Source organism: Acinonyx jubatus, chromosome B2 (assembly GCF_027475565.1).
Source record: "Acinonyx jubatus isolate Ajub_Pintada_27869175 chromosome B2, VMU_Ajub_asm_v1.0, whole genome shotgun sequence".
Classification (NCBI taxonomy): Eukaryota; Metazoa; Chordata; class Mammalia; order Carnivora; family Felidae; genus Acinonyx; species Acinonyx jubatus.
The window spans coordinates 139,414,143-139,428,511 of record NC_069385.1 but is presented as its reverse complement, the minus strand read 5'-3'; the positions used below and the strand labels follow the sequence as shown (position 1 = coordinate 139,428,511).

The following is a 14,369-nucleotide window of genomic DNA, read 5'->3' as shown; positions in this document are numbered from 1 at the left end:
AAATGTCTGAAAGGGAAGAAATAGAGGCAAAATTCATGCTACATTCAAAGCAAGCCATTTTCTGTAATTTTAAGTATATGCAAAGAAATTTTGAGCAACCTACACACTCAAGTAGTGATTTCTAAGAATTAAAGATGTGGGGGTCTACTTACATTCTAGGGAATTCCTTTTTTTCCTATTCTCCTATGGTTGTTTTCTCTTTTTGTGTTATTATGGAAGAAATTGGTTGAAACATAAAAAAAGAAAAACCAGAATTGATATTTCATACTTGAATAATGCAGAAGGTAATATATGCAGGAAAGTTTTTCCAAGGCATGTCTGCGTATACACTTTTGAATTTTACTGGAAAACATGTCATTCCATTCAGAACTCTGAATTAAGATGCACTATTTTTTTGCTGAAGGCTATTTTAAATTAGGCTAATAAATTGCTATTCTCCGCCTTGCGTGATAATGCATTACATTATCTACTGATGTACGTGTATTGTTTGACTCTAATGGTGTGGAAATTAAATGTTAGACATGGGCCAGATGTTCCTATAGATGGATATGAAGTATGACTCTGGCATAGTTCTGTCTCATTGGAATGAAGAGGAAGGGCATGAAACCAACAATAACAACCACCTCGAAAAACATCCTCTCTGATATTGGTCTCCCATAAGAACTAACATCGTGCAAGGTCTAAATCCTCTCTTCCTCCTTGTCTTTGAGGGGTGTTCTAAACGTCAGCAGCATTTGCCCCCGTTTATGGGGAAAGACATCTTGTTTCCTAAAATCCAGGATGAAATAAAGTCATGAACAGAAAACTACCTGGAGGGGTGTCCACCGACAGTAAACCTGTGTCATCTTTATTTGACGGACAGGAGCAGCTTGGAATGTTTCCCTGGATGGTGCGCCTCGACATGGCAGTGAGATTTCCACGGGTCATTCCTCTGCTCTGCAAAGAGTTCACAGCAGGGTAGGAGGGATAAGGGAGTGCGGGGGAGGGAAATGGCAAACAAATGGGCCTTATGGTGAATTTTAATGAAGATTCCCTGCTGGTTTTAGCCCCACTGGAAAAAAAAAAGGAGAGAAGGATTTGGGGGGGACAAAGGAAAAAAAAGGAGAAGAAGAAAAGAAACTCATCATCTCTGATTTCAGGCTAATTTACGAATGGATCATAATTCCAGCAGTAGAAACATGTCACAGGAGTGGAGTAGGGGTGCGGGAACACGTAGGATGTTCGCTGTTGCAGCTTCTACTGCTGCTGATCAGATTACGTATATGTAGTTCTATGTTCAAAAACCCTTGGCAAAGTGGTGTGGGCCATGAACACGTGACATCATCTTACCAGAAATCATCCACTCACTCACTGAAAAATGTTTGCCGACCTGTGCTGATGGAGGTAAGGTGTGGGTTTCCGGAAACTCTGAGGTGGGGGTACTCCAGTGATTGGGGGGGGGGGGAAGGTAAAGGAGGACATCTGTGCAATGTTCCATGATACCCCAGCAGAGCTGTGGAGAGAGACCAACGAAACTCAGCGAAAGGTCAGGCCAGTGTTTGCAAGTATCTTCTTTTAAAAGAGCCACTGAATTCCAAGAGGAATACCCTGAGAAAACATAACACGGAGAAAGAGCAAAACAGATCTTTTCAGGAGTGATTTCAGCTGCAAATGTTCCTGTCATGTTCTGCCCCTCACTCTCTTGTGTGCTTGAAATATGGGATAACGAGGGAGTCATTGCTTTGTGCACTGCAGGTTTCTGCCTGTGTGCTTCTCTCTGTGCACCGAGATGTTTTCTTTCTGATTGATGTGGACTCAGATTTTTAATTTAGCATCATTTCTGATTTCTAGTCCCATACACTTTGATTTCTTGGAAGTAGCTTCACTTGTCTCTTTTGCCTTGTTTTTCTTCCTCTGTTATTTCTTTCTCTGTTGTGTCACTTAAAAAAAGCAGTGTTTTGAAACTCTTTTCCTTATTAATCATGAAGGTAAGGTAGTTTTTCTCTCATATGAATGTTCCACACAGATGAATGTCTTGCCTTTCTGGATCTCCCTCACAAGCCATGTAGGGACAGAAACCTATGGTTTTCTCATTGCAAAGTAGTATACTAATTATATGTTCAACATGTTCCTGGTGCCATCAGTTCCAGACAAATTAAAAGAGTCTATTCCTGCCTTCCAGGATCAGTGAGCTGCATGAAATGATGAGTAACAGTCTAGAACCCTCACCTTTTGGATAACATTGCTTCCATTTCTCTTAATCCTGGGATGTTTTCCTTCCTTATCATCTAATAAAATGGGTTCTTGTGATCCCTGAAATAGCTTGTAGAGTAACCTTTGATAGGCTGATGTTGGCATTTTTGAACTTAACAAGCTTCCTGGTCATTATGCCAAATTGAAAACCTCTGTCTTAAGGTCAAACTGTCCTGCTCATTTCTTATGTGTTACAATATATCTTTAATCATGACACGTTTAATTTTTTTTAATGTTTACTTAATTTTGAGACAGACAGAGTGTGAGCAGGGGAGGGACAGAGAAAGAGGGAGACACAGAATCTGAAGCAGGCTCCAGACTCTGAGCTGTCAGCACAGAGCCCGATGTGGGGCTCGAACTTACAAAGGGCGAGATCATGACCTGAGCTGAAGTCGGATGCTTAACTGACTGAGCCACCCAGGAGCCCCTCATGAGACATATTTAAATATAGTCACTGATTAAGCAGAGCAAAAGGAGGGAAATGAGGGAGAACAAGGAGAGAAAACATGAGTTTCTGATGGGCTTGCTCTCGGTTGGTCACTTCCTCTAGTCTTACAGTTCTTCAGCATTGGTACAGCGAGTGGATGGAATCAGGAAGAAGGGATAAAGGTAGCCACTTTGGCCAAATTAGCCTCTACAAGAAGAGTCATCACAAGGTCAAGTCTAGCTCCCCAGATATTTTATTGGGATTGCAGACTAAACCTCTAACTGGCTTCATCCTCTGGACATATATTTCCTTCAAGGCAAGTATTTCCTTTGAGGAACAGATTGCCATGACAGGATAACATAGGAATCCTGAATTCTTGGTAATATTCAAGTGCAAACTATTGTATAGCTAGAGTGATATGTTGCTAAAGAACCTGAATTTAGGAGTTAGGCAGGCTTGAAGTGAAATTACATCTTCACCACCAACTAGCTGTGTGGGCGTGGACAAGTTTCTTATACTCACTCAACTCCAGTTCTCATTTGAACAATAAATGTGACTATAGCCCCTACTGCATAGGATTGTTATAATTATCAAATGAGATAATATACATAAAACTGTTTAGCTCAGTATTTACCATACACATCCTCAATACATGTTATCTGCTATAATAATATAATATATATGATATATATATGTATATCTATACATATTATATATGTATATATGTACGTGATATATATATATAATATATAATGTATATATTATATATATTACATATAATACAACATATGACATATATTCTATATGATATATAGAATATATATCATATATAATATAACATGTAATATATAATATATATCATATAACATATATGACATGTGATTATATATATATAAATATAATATATGTAATATATGATTGTGTGCTATCACAATCATATTAGGAAAGGCTAGAAAGAGGGATTCGTTTTAAGAGTCCAGTCTGAGACTCTGGCTGTTTGGAACAAATAAACTCTGTTTTCTATTTTATTCCTGATCTCTGTGAACCAGGTTGTATGTGTTTTATTTGGTGATTGTGACCATTCAGTGTGTTACTTTGGGTTCAGTCAAACCAGATCCTTAATATTTGGGAAAAATCAATTTTCACTTGTCCAGCGCAGGGTAACTGGCCATTCTATCAATTAAATCAACAAAATCAGTCAGGTGTTCAATCTCATAAATGTTACAGGCTATGCAAATAAGTATGAGCACCTTTTCTAAATCCAAAAATCGTGGTAGATTGCAATCTTAGAATCTAATTGGGGAATTGAGGCTAACATGTATGAAATAGTATGAATGCAGAGATAAAAGCAATACTGTATATAAGAACTTTGTCTTTAGGACCATTGTGAGGTTTGCCTATCCACTTGGGTCTTGTTTTGATCTACTGATTTTTTGCTTCAAAGACCGGGAGGATGCTTTTTATATGGATTCTGGATCTACTACAATTGCTTGCTTACCAAACACTGCTTGCTTGAAATCGATTTGCCCAGAAATTGCTAGATATAAGATGTTTCTTTATGTTAACCCAGAATGTGTAGTCTCAATTTGACCTATGACATCACTACTATTTTGAGGACTTATTTTAGCATCCGGTCCATGCTTTCCCAGCATCTGAACTTTACCTCCAATTTTGGCTTTGCTATCCTTAATTTCACACTGAGGGTGACAAAAGATTGCCCAACATGCTGCCATGATATTTGCCTGTGTTTTATAGCATAGCCAGTGTTTGCATGTAGGTGGTTTGTTTAAATATGTGATTAGGCACTAAATTATGTAGCACATAATGTGTGGGTTGTGATAGCACAAAATAAGACAAATCGATAAAAGATGTGATGGTTGAGGAACACTTCATAAAATAGAGGACATTGAACTGGCCATTGACAATGGGGTATAACAGTGTTTGTCTCTCATGCCTTCTAAGCCATTCACTTTCTTTCGCCTAGTTTTAATATATGAATATATTTTTCTTATAATATTCAAAGGATACAAAATGCAGAGACAATAAAGAATCCCCCAGGTTGAAATCTCTCCAATATAGTTCTTTTTATGTTACTCCAGTCCTTCTGTATATACAAAATATTTTTATACAAAAACATTCAAATGGATCAGCATACATTTTTAATAGATGGGATTATACTCTACTCCATTCTATAACTTTCTTTCTCTACTGACAATTTGCTTGGTCAATTTTTTTTCTCATGCATTGTTTTGTGAGATATGATTCATGTACCATTAAATCATTCTTTACAATGTCCACTTCAGTAGTTTTTAGCATATTCACAAAGTTGTGCAACTATCAATGATATTAATTCCAGAATACTTCATAACCCAACAGAAAACCCCCTACTTATTTGCAGATATTTTCCATTCTCCCCTTCCCCAAACCGCTGGAAAACACTAGTCTACTTTGTGCTTCTACATATTTGCCTATTCTTGATATTGTATATTGAATAGAATTTGTAGCCTTATGTGGTTGCCTTTTCTCATGTGGCATAATGTTTTCAAGGTTCATCCACGTTGCATCAGGCATCTGTACTTTATTTCTCTGTGTGATCGAATATTCCATTGTATGGTGTGTGTATGTATATGTGTGTGTGTGTGTGTGTGTGTGTGTGTATATGTATTCATCCACTTGTCAATTAACATTTGGCTATTTCCACCTTTTAGCTATTAGGAATAATGCTGCATCAGTTTTGGTAGTTTGTGTCTTTCTAGGAGTGTCTTTCATGTGCAAAGTTTTCTGTAGATGTATGCTTATATATTTTCATTTATGTGGATGAATCTTGGAATTCATGAAGGTCATGAAGTAACATCCAGTTTGAAGCATGGTAAGAAGATCTTGAGAAACTACCAAACTGGTTTGCAATGTGGCTGTACCATTTTATAATCCCATCAACAGTGTATGAGGATTCCAGTAACTCTGCCTCCTTATTATTATCTGTGTTTCTGATTGTGGCCATCCCAGTGGGAGTGAAGCGGTATTTCATTATGGTGTTGGTTTGCGTTTTCCTAATTACTAATGATGCTGAGCACCCTTTCATGTGTTTTGGTCACCTGTATACCTTCTTTGGACAAAAGCCCATTAAAATCATTTGCCTGTTTAAAAAATTGGATTATTTTTGTTGTTGTTGTTGAGTTGTAAGTGTTCTTTATACGTTTCTGAATGCCAGACCCTTATGAGATACATTATTTGCAAATATTTTCTCAGGTTATATAGGCTGCATTTTCACTTTCTTGATAATGTCCTTTGATGTACAAATTATTTTAAGTTTTAATTAGGTTTGACATCTACCTTTTCTTGTTGTTACCTATACTATTGTTCTTATTTTACTTGTACTTTTGATGGTATAGCAAAGAAACCATTGCCTAATCCAAGGTCACAAAGCTTTGTGCCTATATTTTCTTCTAAGAATTTATAGCTTCAGCTACCATATTTATGTTTTGATCCATTTTGATTTGATATTTGTCTATGGTATAAGATAATTTTAGAATCAGATTTTCAATTTCTGCAAATAAGTCATCCGGGATCTTGAAAGGGACCATGTTGAATGTGTAGATCAACTTGATAAGTATTTCCGTCTTAACAATATTAATTCTTCCAATTCATGAATATAACATGTCTCTCTTATCATGCATACACAGTAATAATTATTTCAGGTCCTCTCTTTTTTAGTTTTCTCTTTAATTTCTCCTCTTTTAATGTTTAACTGCGTAATTGTCTCAGTTTCGGGTCATGCGGAAGAGGTAATATTAAGCATTCCCTGAATTCTGTCTTATTGTTCCTCTTCCTGAACACACAGGAACAGGAATACTGTATTCCCAGTCTCTCTTGCACTTAGATCAGGGCCATGTGACTAGTCCTGGACAATAGGCTATAAATAAAACAGAGGTTTTTTACTTTTAGGCCAGTGGGGAAAAAGTCCTCTCCATTTTCTCTTCCATTATTTCAGTGACTGTTGAGATCGTCTGTCAAAATGGCAGAGTTACAAGATGGTGCCATTCTAGCTCTCTGAGTCAACGGCTAGGGAACAACCGCTGGAAGAGGCGCTCCCGACTTCCTCAGACTTCGCGGCAGTATCACTGAGATTCTGAGTCAATCTGTGACCAGATCAGCCCTGACTGTATTCTGACTAACACAGAGGAGTGTCCACTTGCTCCCCATTCTTACCAGCCCTCATCTATTTTGCTTTCTTCTTTCATCTTTTCCTAGAGGATATGCTAGTCCTATAGCCAATAGCTAGGTAGCAAGTCCCACATCTGGTGACTGACAGATGTGAGAGTTAAAACATATGAGGGAAGAAGGAGACAGAGTTTCATCTGGAAGTAATACCTGAGGTAGCTCAAGAGTCTCACCAAAGCTGATCCCCTCCGTGCTTCACTGTATAGTAAAAGACCGGTCTTTTGTAACTTGGTTTTTCCAATGATTTCCTATGGACTTTAAAAAAATTCTTTCAGTGATTAATTTATCAAAATAAGTTTGACCATTTTCAGTGATGATGTATATTCCACTAAAAACGAAATCCGCCCACATGGGAACAAACAGAGATGAAAGCAATAAATGATTTAAAATGGAAATCATTAGTCGTAAGTATTTAAACAGCCTCTCTACACACATGGAAAGGAAAATACAAAGAAATGAAGGCAAAAGTATGTAGGTGAAAGAGGAAAAGGTGAAACTAATTTGAATAAATGTTTCCTCCTCCTTGGATAAATGTTATTTAAAAATAGCAGCTAGCAATGTTGATGTGAATTAAGTGACAAAAAAAGCAACTGGGGTAAATGAAAATAATTGTAGAACTGCAGAGGTTTTTTTTTCTTTTTTTCTTTTTAATTTTTTTAATGTTTATTATATTTTTGAGAGAGGGAGAAAGACAGAGCACGAGCTGGGGAGGGGCAGAGAGAGAGGGAGACACAGAATCTGAAGCAGGCTCCAGGCTCCGAGCTGTCAGCACACAGCCTGACATGGGGCTCAAACTCACAAACCGTGAGATCGTGACCTAAGCTGACACTTAAGCCGGACACTTAACCGACTGAGCCACTCAGGTGTCCCCCTGAGTTTTTTCATTGTAAGAGGTAATGCATACTAAAAGACCCCTCTAAGTTTCAGAAAAAAATATTAAAACCATCAATAAATTGCAGTCAGCATGGACTTATTTAATTTACATATTTTAATTTTAGTCATCATCATCAATTAACTCCTTCTGTGAAAGATGAGGTAATTAGTAACCTCTATGCCTCCTTTCTTCAGTTTATTGCTTTTATAATATTTAATTTTTAATGGCTTATAATATATCTGGTATAATAATATTTACCCAGCTGTGTTATCTTACAGTCGTATTTAAGTGAATTAAGATTTGAACCCCTGTCCTGTCATTGTGGCTTAATTTCTGTAGTTTTTAATTTTAAGTCACCTCTTCATTGGTTGCATTTTCCTCAAATAGGTTTTTTACAAAAAAGTTCTGTTGCTCCTGAGTTTCATTGAATCTATTATTTCGCCTATGGAAATGCCTTTTTGTTGTGTCTATATGTGAAGAATAAATTGACTGGATGCAATGGAGATTTTGGTACATTGTTTTAGAAACTGAGTTTCTATTGTGGGACCAGACTCTTCCCTACATATGTGTGTTACTTGCTTTTTCTTCCCAGAAACTTAAAGGATGCTTTATTTAGTAACTTAACTAAATGTGGTTTTATATCACTAGCTTTGTATCAGTTTTTCTTAGTACATGATGTGCTCTATGAACTGGAAGATTCAGTCATTTATTTACTTTAGGTAAACTTTCCTATATTATATCTCTGATTATTTTCTGTCCTCTTTGCTAGAGTCTTTACTTCAGCAATATTAATCACCCTGTGCTACATGGACTACAGTTTCTGTATGTATTGCCTTCCTAAGTATGTATTTTAAGCTTGCTGTCTCTTTAGTTTTAGTCTGTATAAATAAAGCCTTATTTACATGATTTTTTTTTTTTTTTGCTTTTTGCCCCTTTTCGTTTGTCTATTTTATCTGTACTGGTTCTCTTTTTTTTTTCTTTTTTCCTATAATACCTCCTTTCTTCTCCTTCTGATCTTTTATTACATCATTGTGCTTTTCTTGGATTACTGAATCTGTGTCCTTATGGGATTACTCAAGAGATGAAAACACCAGCCACAACTCTGCCTTGGTTTCTTAAATATTCTTTCAACTGGATCATTTGTGTTATCTTTTAAAATCAATGCCTTTGTCCACCTACATATTTTTATTTTTTATTCTTTTGGCTGTTATGTATTTTCATGGTTCTGAAGCCATTTATTTTCTTCCTCCACCTTTGTTCAGGTTTTCTTTTTTCTCTGAAATAGTTTGTGTGAGTTCTCCTTGATCATCCCTACCTTCTCTGGAATCATCTGAGCGAGTGGCATGAAGAGCATGGTGTGGAGAAGGGGGGAGCATGGCTGAGCCCAGCTGCAGGCTGAGCTGAGGTCCCTGGTTTGTTCTTATTGCTGAGATACCAGCAGATGTCCTTTATTAGACTCCATTCCACCCAGCTTGGCAGGCATTCAACTCTTCTGGGCTTTGGCTCACTCCCCCGACTTAGCACTCCATGCTGGAGCAAGACAATCCGGAACCCTTCCTGCTTCTGTCCAGATGTGGTTTTCAGAGCACTCACACAAGCTTTTATCTTGCTTTTCCCAGGGATATCTACCCATCCTTTTAGCCCACTCCTTTTTAAGTTAGAGAGTATGAAGAGGTTTCAAGATTTCTGAAGTTTCCTATACCCTCTGTGCTGCTGACATGGGAGCAAGATGGAAGTCTGTCAGGGCGCCTGGCGGCTCAGTCAGGTGAGCATCTGACTCTTGATTTTGGCTCAGGTCATGATCTCATGTTCATGAGTTCGAGCCCCACATCGGACTCTGAGTTGACAGTGAGGAGCCTGCTTGGGATTCTCTCCCTCTCTCTCCACCCCTCCCTTGATCATTCTCTCTCACGCCCTCCCCACCCCCTTAACCTAAATAAATGAACATTTAGGAAAAAAAGAAAAAAGATTGGGAATCCTGTCAACCTGGCCATTAGACCAGAACCTTCTGTCCTTTCACTGGTCATAATTTGTTGAAATCTACAATTACTCCGTATTTCTTTCTCATGCTGGAAAACTTCTTGCAGTGTTGATCTGCTTTTGCTTTTGTTTATTGTAGGAGGGAGATTCTGTACCACAATTTTATGGTGCCACCATTACTCATAATCAGTTATATTCAACTGTATTTGTGAGAGATGCATCTTAAGAAACCTGAGCCAAAATACTAACGTATTAAAATAAGTAGGTATGTGAGCTCAACAGCCTGGATTATCCTAAATATTAAAACATATCAGCCCTGAATGTTCACTTTATGTAAGGTACTGGACTTGGTGGGTAAGAAACAAATGTAAATAAATAGGGACAGGGGTATGGAAAGAGAAGCAAATACCCTTCTGGTCATTCTACAAGAGAGCATTAAGTACTCTTGTATCATATGAATAGGTCAGTGAGGATGAGTATTAATCTGGCAGCAGATTAGAGGTTGAATCCTGAGATAGTGGGAAAATGCCACAGCAGGTGTCATGAGATGAGCTCTTATTCTAGCTTCTCCACACCACCCAGATGTGTGAGGTCAAGTGAGTCATTTGACCCCACCCCTGTTGGCCCCATTGCTCTCTCCGTAAAATAAAGGTGAGGAACTTGCACTCAATAGCACGGCTCTGTATATTGTGATGAAGAAAACATGGGAAAATTGACGACTCCTTAGTATGGAGTAATAATTTTTGCACAAATTAATGAAGAATGCACTAGGGTGATTGGAGAACGGATAGAAAATACGTTTTTAATTCAAAGGAATTTGCAGAGGTGGGAATCAAAAAGTAGGAGAAATTGCATTTCAAGATGATTCCAAGTTTCTGATTTTGTATGAGAGAAGGAGGTAGGTGACTTTCAGAAGTATGGAAATCAGGCTCAGGAGCTATTTTTAAAAACGAGATCATTATATCAACATGGGATATGGGAGGTTAAGGTAGTGATGCCTACATACAGTGATGATAAATTGGCAGTTAGAAATGCAAATCTGACACTTACAAAAAAAATGTAAGAAATAAGACTCAAGTTTATAAAAGTGATTGTGGAACTCTACAAGTGGCACACACTTTGTGTGTGTGCGTGTGTGTGTGTGTGTGTGTGTGTGTGTTTAGAGGGGAAAATAGAAAATGCAGCACTAAGTCAACTCTCACAGGAGTATTTATTAGGAGTTAAGATGAACCACGCAAAATATAAGCAGCAGAGAAACAACTTCTTCATGCATTCAACAAATATTTGCAGGCACTTACCGAAAAACACTGAGCTAGTACTTTAGGAGGCAAACCTAAATTCTACCTTCAAATGTGACAGAGATAGGACAAGTGGTTTTTTTTTTATTATTATGATTTTGGTTAATTATGTACATCTATTAAGAGAGCTTCAGATAAATACCTTGAGAACTCTGAGAGAGAAGATACTGCTTTCTACTGGGGGACACATGAGAATATTACTGTATATAGCAAGTAGCATTTGGACCATAAAGGTAGGTAACATTTTCCAATGGAGGGAATGCTGTCATGGCACTTTGGCAGATGGAATAATTAATATTAGCTGTGGTCCTATATTAGTGGGGACTCTAAGGCATAATCTGATGGGGCTCTGGAAAGGCTTTTAGTGACTATTTATAGGGACTATTTATAGAAGAGCTAGCAGGCTTAAGGGATGAACAGAGATGTTGAGGGGCCCAGGGACACACAATAGTGAGAGATCACACCTTACAGCCTCCCAGCTAAGGAATGAATAAGTCATGGGAATAAAAGGCACAGCATAAGGAATGCAGTCAATGATATTGTAATAGCCATGAAGTGGGGCAGATGGTAGCTATGCTTATGGTGAGCACAGCATAATGTATAAACTGATAAACTGATGTTGCAAAGCCGAAACTAATGTGACACTGTGTGTCAACTACACTCAGAAATAAGAGGGAAAAAAGAGTATTCTAGGAGTCACAGAAGATGAGCCATGGAGGAAGGATCACCTGACAGAGCTGTAGTCCTGGAAGAATGCAACCACGGCAAGAGCCATGGCGTTCAAGGAGGAGGACACAGGAGGAAAAGCCCCCCAACCTGCTCCCTCCCACCTGTACACCCATCAGCTAGTCCCAACAAGAGGCAAGGGAGCAAGGGCGCTGGGTGACACCTCCAGGGACAAATCCCTGGAGCACAGCTCAAGGTAGAAAATGGATTGGGGCGGCAGCCAAATGAAAGATAACCACCACAGCTACTGAATTGGGAGAGACTAAAGTGTGAATACAATTTGAAAAAAAAAATGATCCATTTTGACTGGAATAGCTGCTATTTGAGAATGACAAGCCAGAAGTGTGCTTGATAAAAGTAAGGGGTTGTTGAAATTCATGAGAATAGTTACAAGGAAGAAGGGGGGATGGTCTTGTGGACCTGGTGCCTAACCCATCAAGAAAGCTTGGTGCCTTTCCTGGAAACCAGCAGATGACAGCCACAAGGATAGTGAGAAATGGCATTTGAAAAAAAGATGTACTACAAAAGGTAAGTTAGTATTGGAAATATTTAATGTAACAGCAGCCAAGAAGAGGCAGTATGAAGAGAGGGTTCTCTGGTTCCTTCTTTTCACTTAAGGCGAATAGCAAGGATGCCACATATTTCTTTGGACAAGGGTACCCACTGTCTTTAGAGACATTCTGGGATCAGGAGGGACAGGTTACTTTCAGGTTTAAATAATCTTGGGGAAATTAGTGAAGAAAAAATGAAGGGCAGTTCACAATACACCTTGGAGCGCCTAGGAAATCTTTGTGGGATTAGCAGAAAGGAAGTGGTGAAGTGGAGAGAGGTGGGTCCGAGCTAAACAGGAAGGAGACAGTCAGGATGGCAGAGGATGGCATTGTGAGCCTAGGGTGGTGATTTGCAACAGCAGGATGAGAGAGGCAGCTTGTTGGAAGGTTTGGCAAACATACATTAATCCTGTGAGTGTTCTATGGATAGGAAAACCAAGCGAGAAACCTTATTAGGTCTACACTTTTAAAAGAAATTTAGGTGGTGGATCTCAGAGGAGGGTCCTGCCTACACCATAGAGCCCATTGTTAACCATTTACCAGAATAATACTAATCTACTTCAAAGACTCCATTGGGGAATTCACCGTTGCGTTAAGCAATGAAGATGGTGTCCTGTTCGGACATTTTTACGAGAGGGGGAGGGGCCGCCCACCACGGGTGAGTGTGCACTGAGCAGGTACAGGTGTGCTTTCCCCTAAAGGACTGAAGTGAACGGCTGCTCATTGGTCAGAACTGTCTATTGATCAGCCTGAGAGAATTTGAGATGATACAACCTAGAAGAAGCTGAGCAAATAAAGATAAATCATCAACAATTCACAAGGCATGCGGAATTCAGTGAATCGAAGATTAACCCATTGACCCATTGACCTGAACAGTGGTTGATTTAGCTTCAGTGAGCCTTACAGGTCAAAGCTGGTGCCTTCTTCCTGTTTGTGCCCACTGCTAGGAGTAGAATTGTGTACCTCCCGCCTGAATCTGCCATAGTCACCTGTGTTTCTTTAGGAATCCAGGATTTCTTCCCACTGCATCCTAAGCTACTGCTAGACATTTCCAGCAATCGTGTCTGTGTTTTCCCATTCGTGGAGGAAATAAATACAATCCATGCCCGTATGTCTTCCCACCTTCTGATGCTTCATATTGGGCTTAGAGGGCTCAAATAAACTCTACTCCTGAATAAAAAGTGTGTTCCAGGAATATGGTGCTGAGTGAGAAAAGAGAGTTCTCAATTTTGTCTTTCTTGTAACTTTCTGGATGCTTCCCCCAACTTTTCCCCTTAACTTCCTTTTTAAATTTTTTTTTCTAGCTGGCATGTTTTCCATACCAGTCTTAATACAGTTTCTCAGGGATTAGAAATGCATAAGAAGCTTCACAAATAGAGATTTACTTACTTACCTATATTGCTGACATAGCAGAGTCATCCATCATTCATTGAAAAGTATTTGTTAGTCACTAACAATGTGATAGACACTGTTCAAGGCATCTTATGTCATGCAAAGCAAACGCTCACAAGGTACAAGTTGAAACAAAGATGCAATCACTAGGCATGTTTGGGTTTGAATTAAATGGCTTTGTATTTGTAACTGTATTTACGTGAACATCCTTGAGTTTTAACTATGTGAATGCCTTTTACTTTCTTTATTATTTTAATATTTTTTAGTCTTACATCTTGGAAGTATTTAGTTTCCATAGTGGAAGCAACTCAGTTTAGTCTTACTGTAGGAAATATACTGAAATTGCTAGAAAGGCACATGTGGGATAGTGCTGTGGATTTCTTCATGTTCATGGTCAGCCATGTTCATGGGAGGGGTAATCTGAGTATCACTGAGGGATACCTATAGATCTTAGTGAACGAAAATGTCACCTCAATAGGTCTGTCACCAGGGCTGACATCCCTACCATTGGTCACTTATTTTTCTAACATGATAAAATCCTTTGTTAAAATACAGATAATATTAGCCACTTATAAAATTTCAGTTTCTTAAGGAAAGTCCTAACAGAGACCTGGGTGACATTGTCAAATCACATATATGTTCTCCAGAAAAGAGGGGTTTAGGAAATG

At 38.6% G+C, this 14,369-nt stretch overlaps 1 long non-coding RNA gene across 2 annotated transcripts in view; it reads right to left on the bottom strand.

Annotated features, from left to right (window-relative positions):
* Positions 1–1,350: 1,350 nt before the first annotated feature.
* Positions 1,351–14,369, bottom strand: part of LOC128315703 (uncharacterized) — a 446,648-nt gene continuing 433,629 nt past the window's right edge. For both annotated transcript variants that reach the window (XR_008298761.1, XR_008298760.1), the window contains one exon: positions 1,351–1,492. This is a non-coding gene — a long non-coding RNA (uncharacterized LOC128315703). The remainder of the gene's footprint in view (positions 1,493–14,369) is intronic.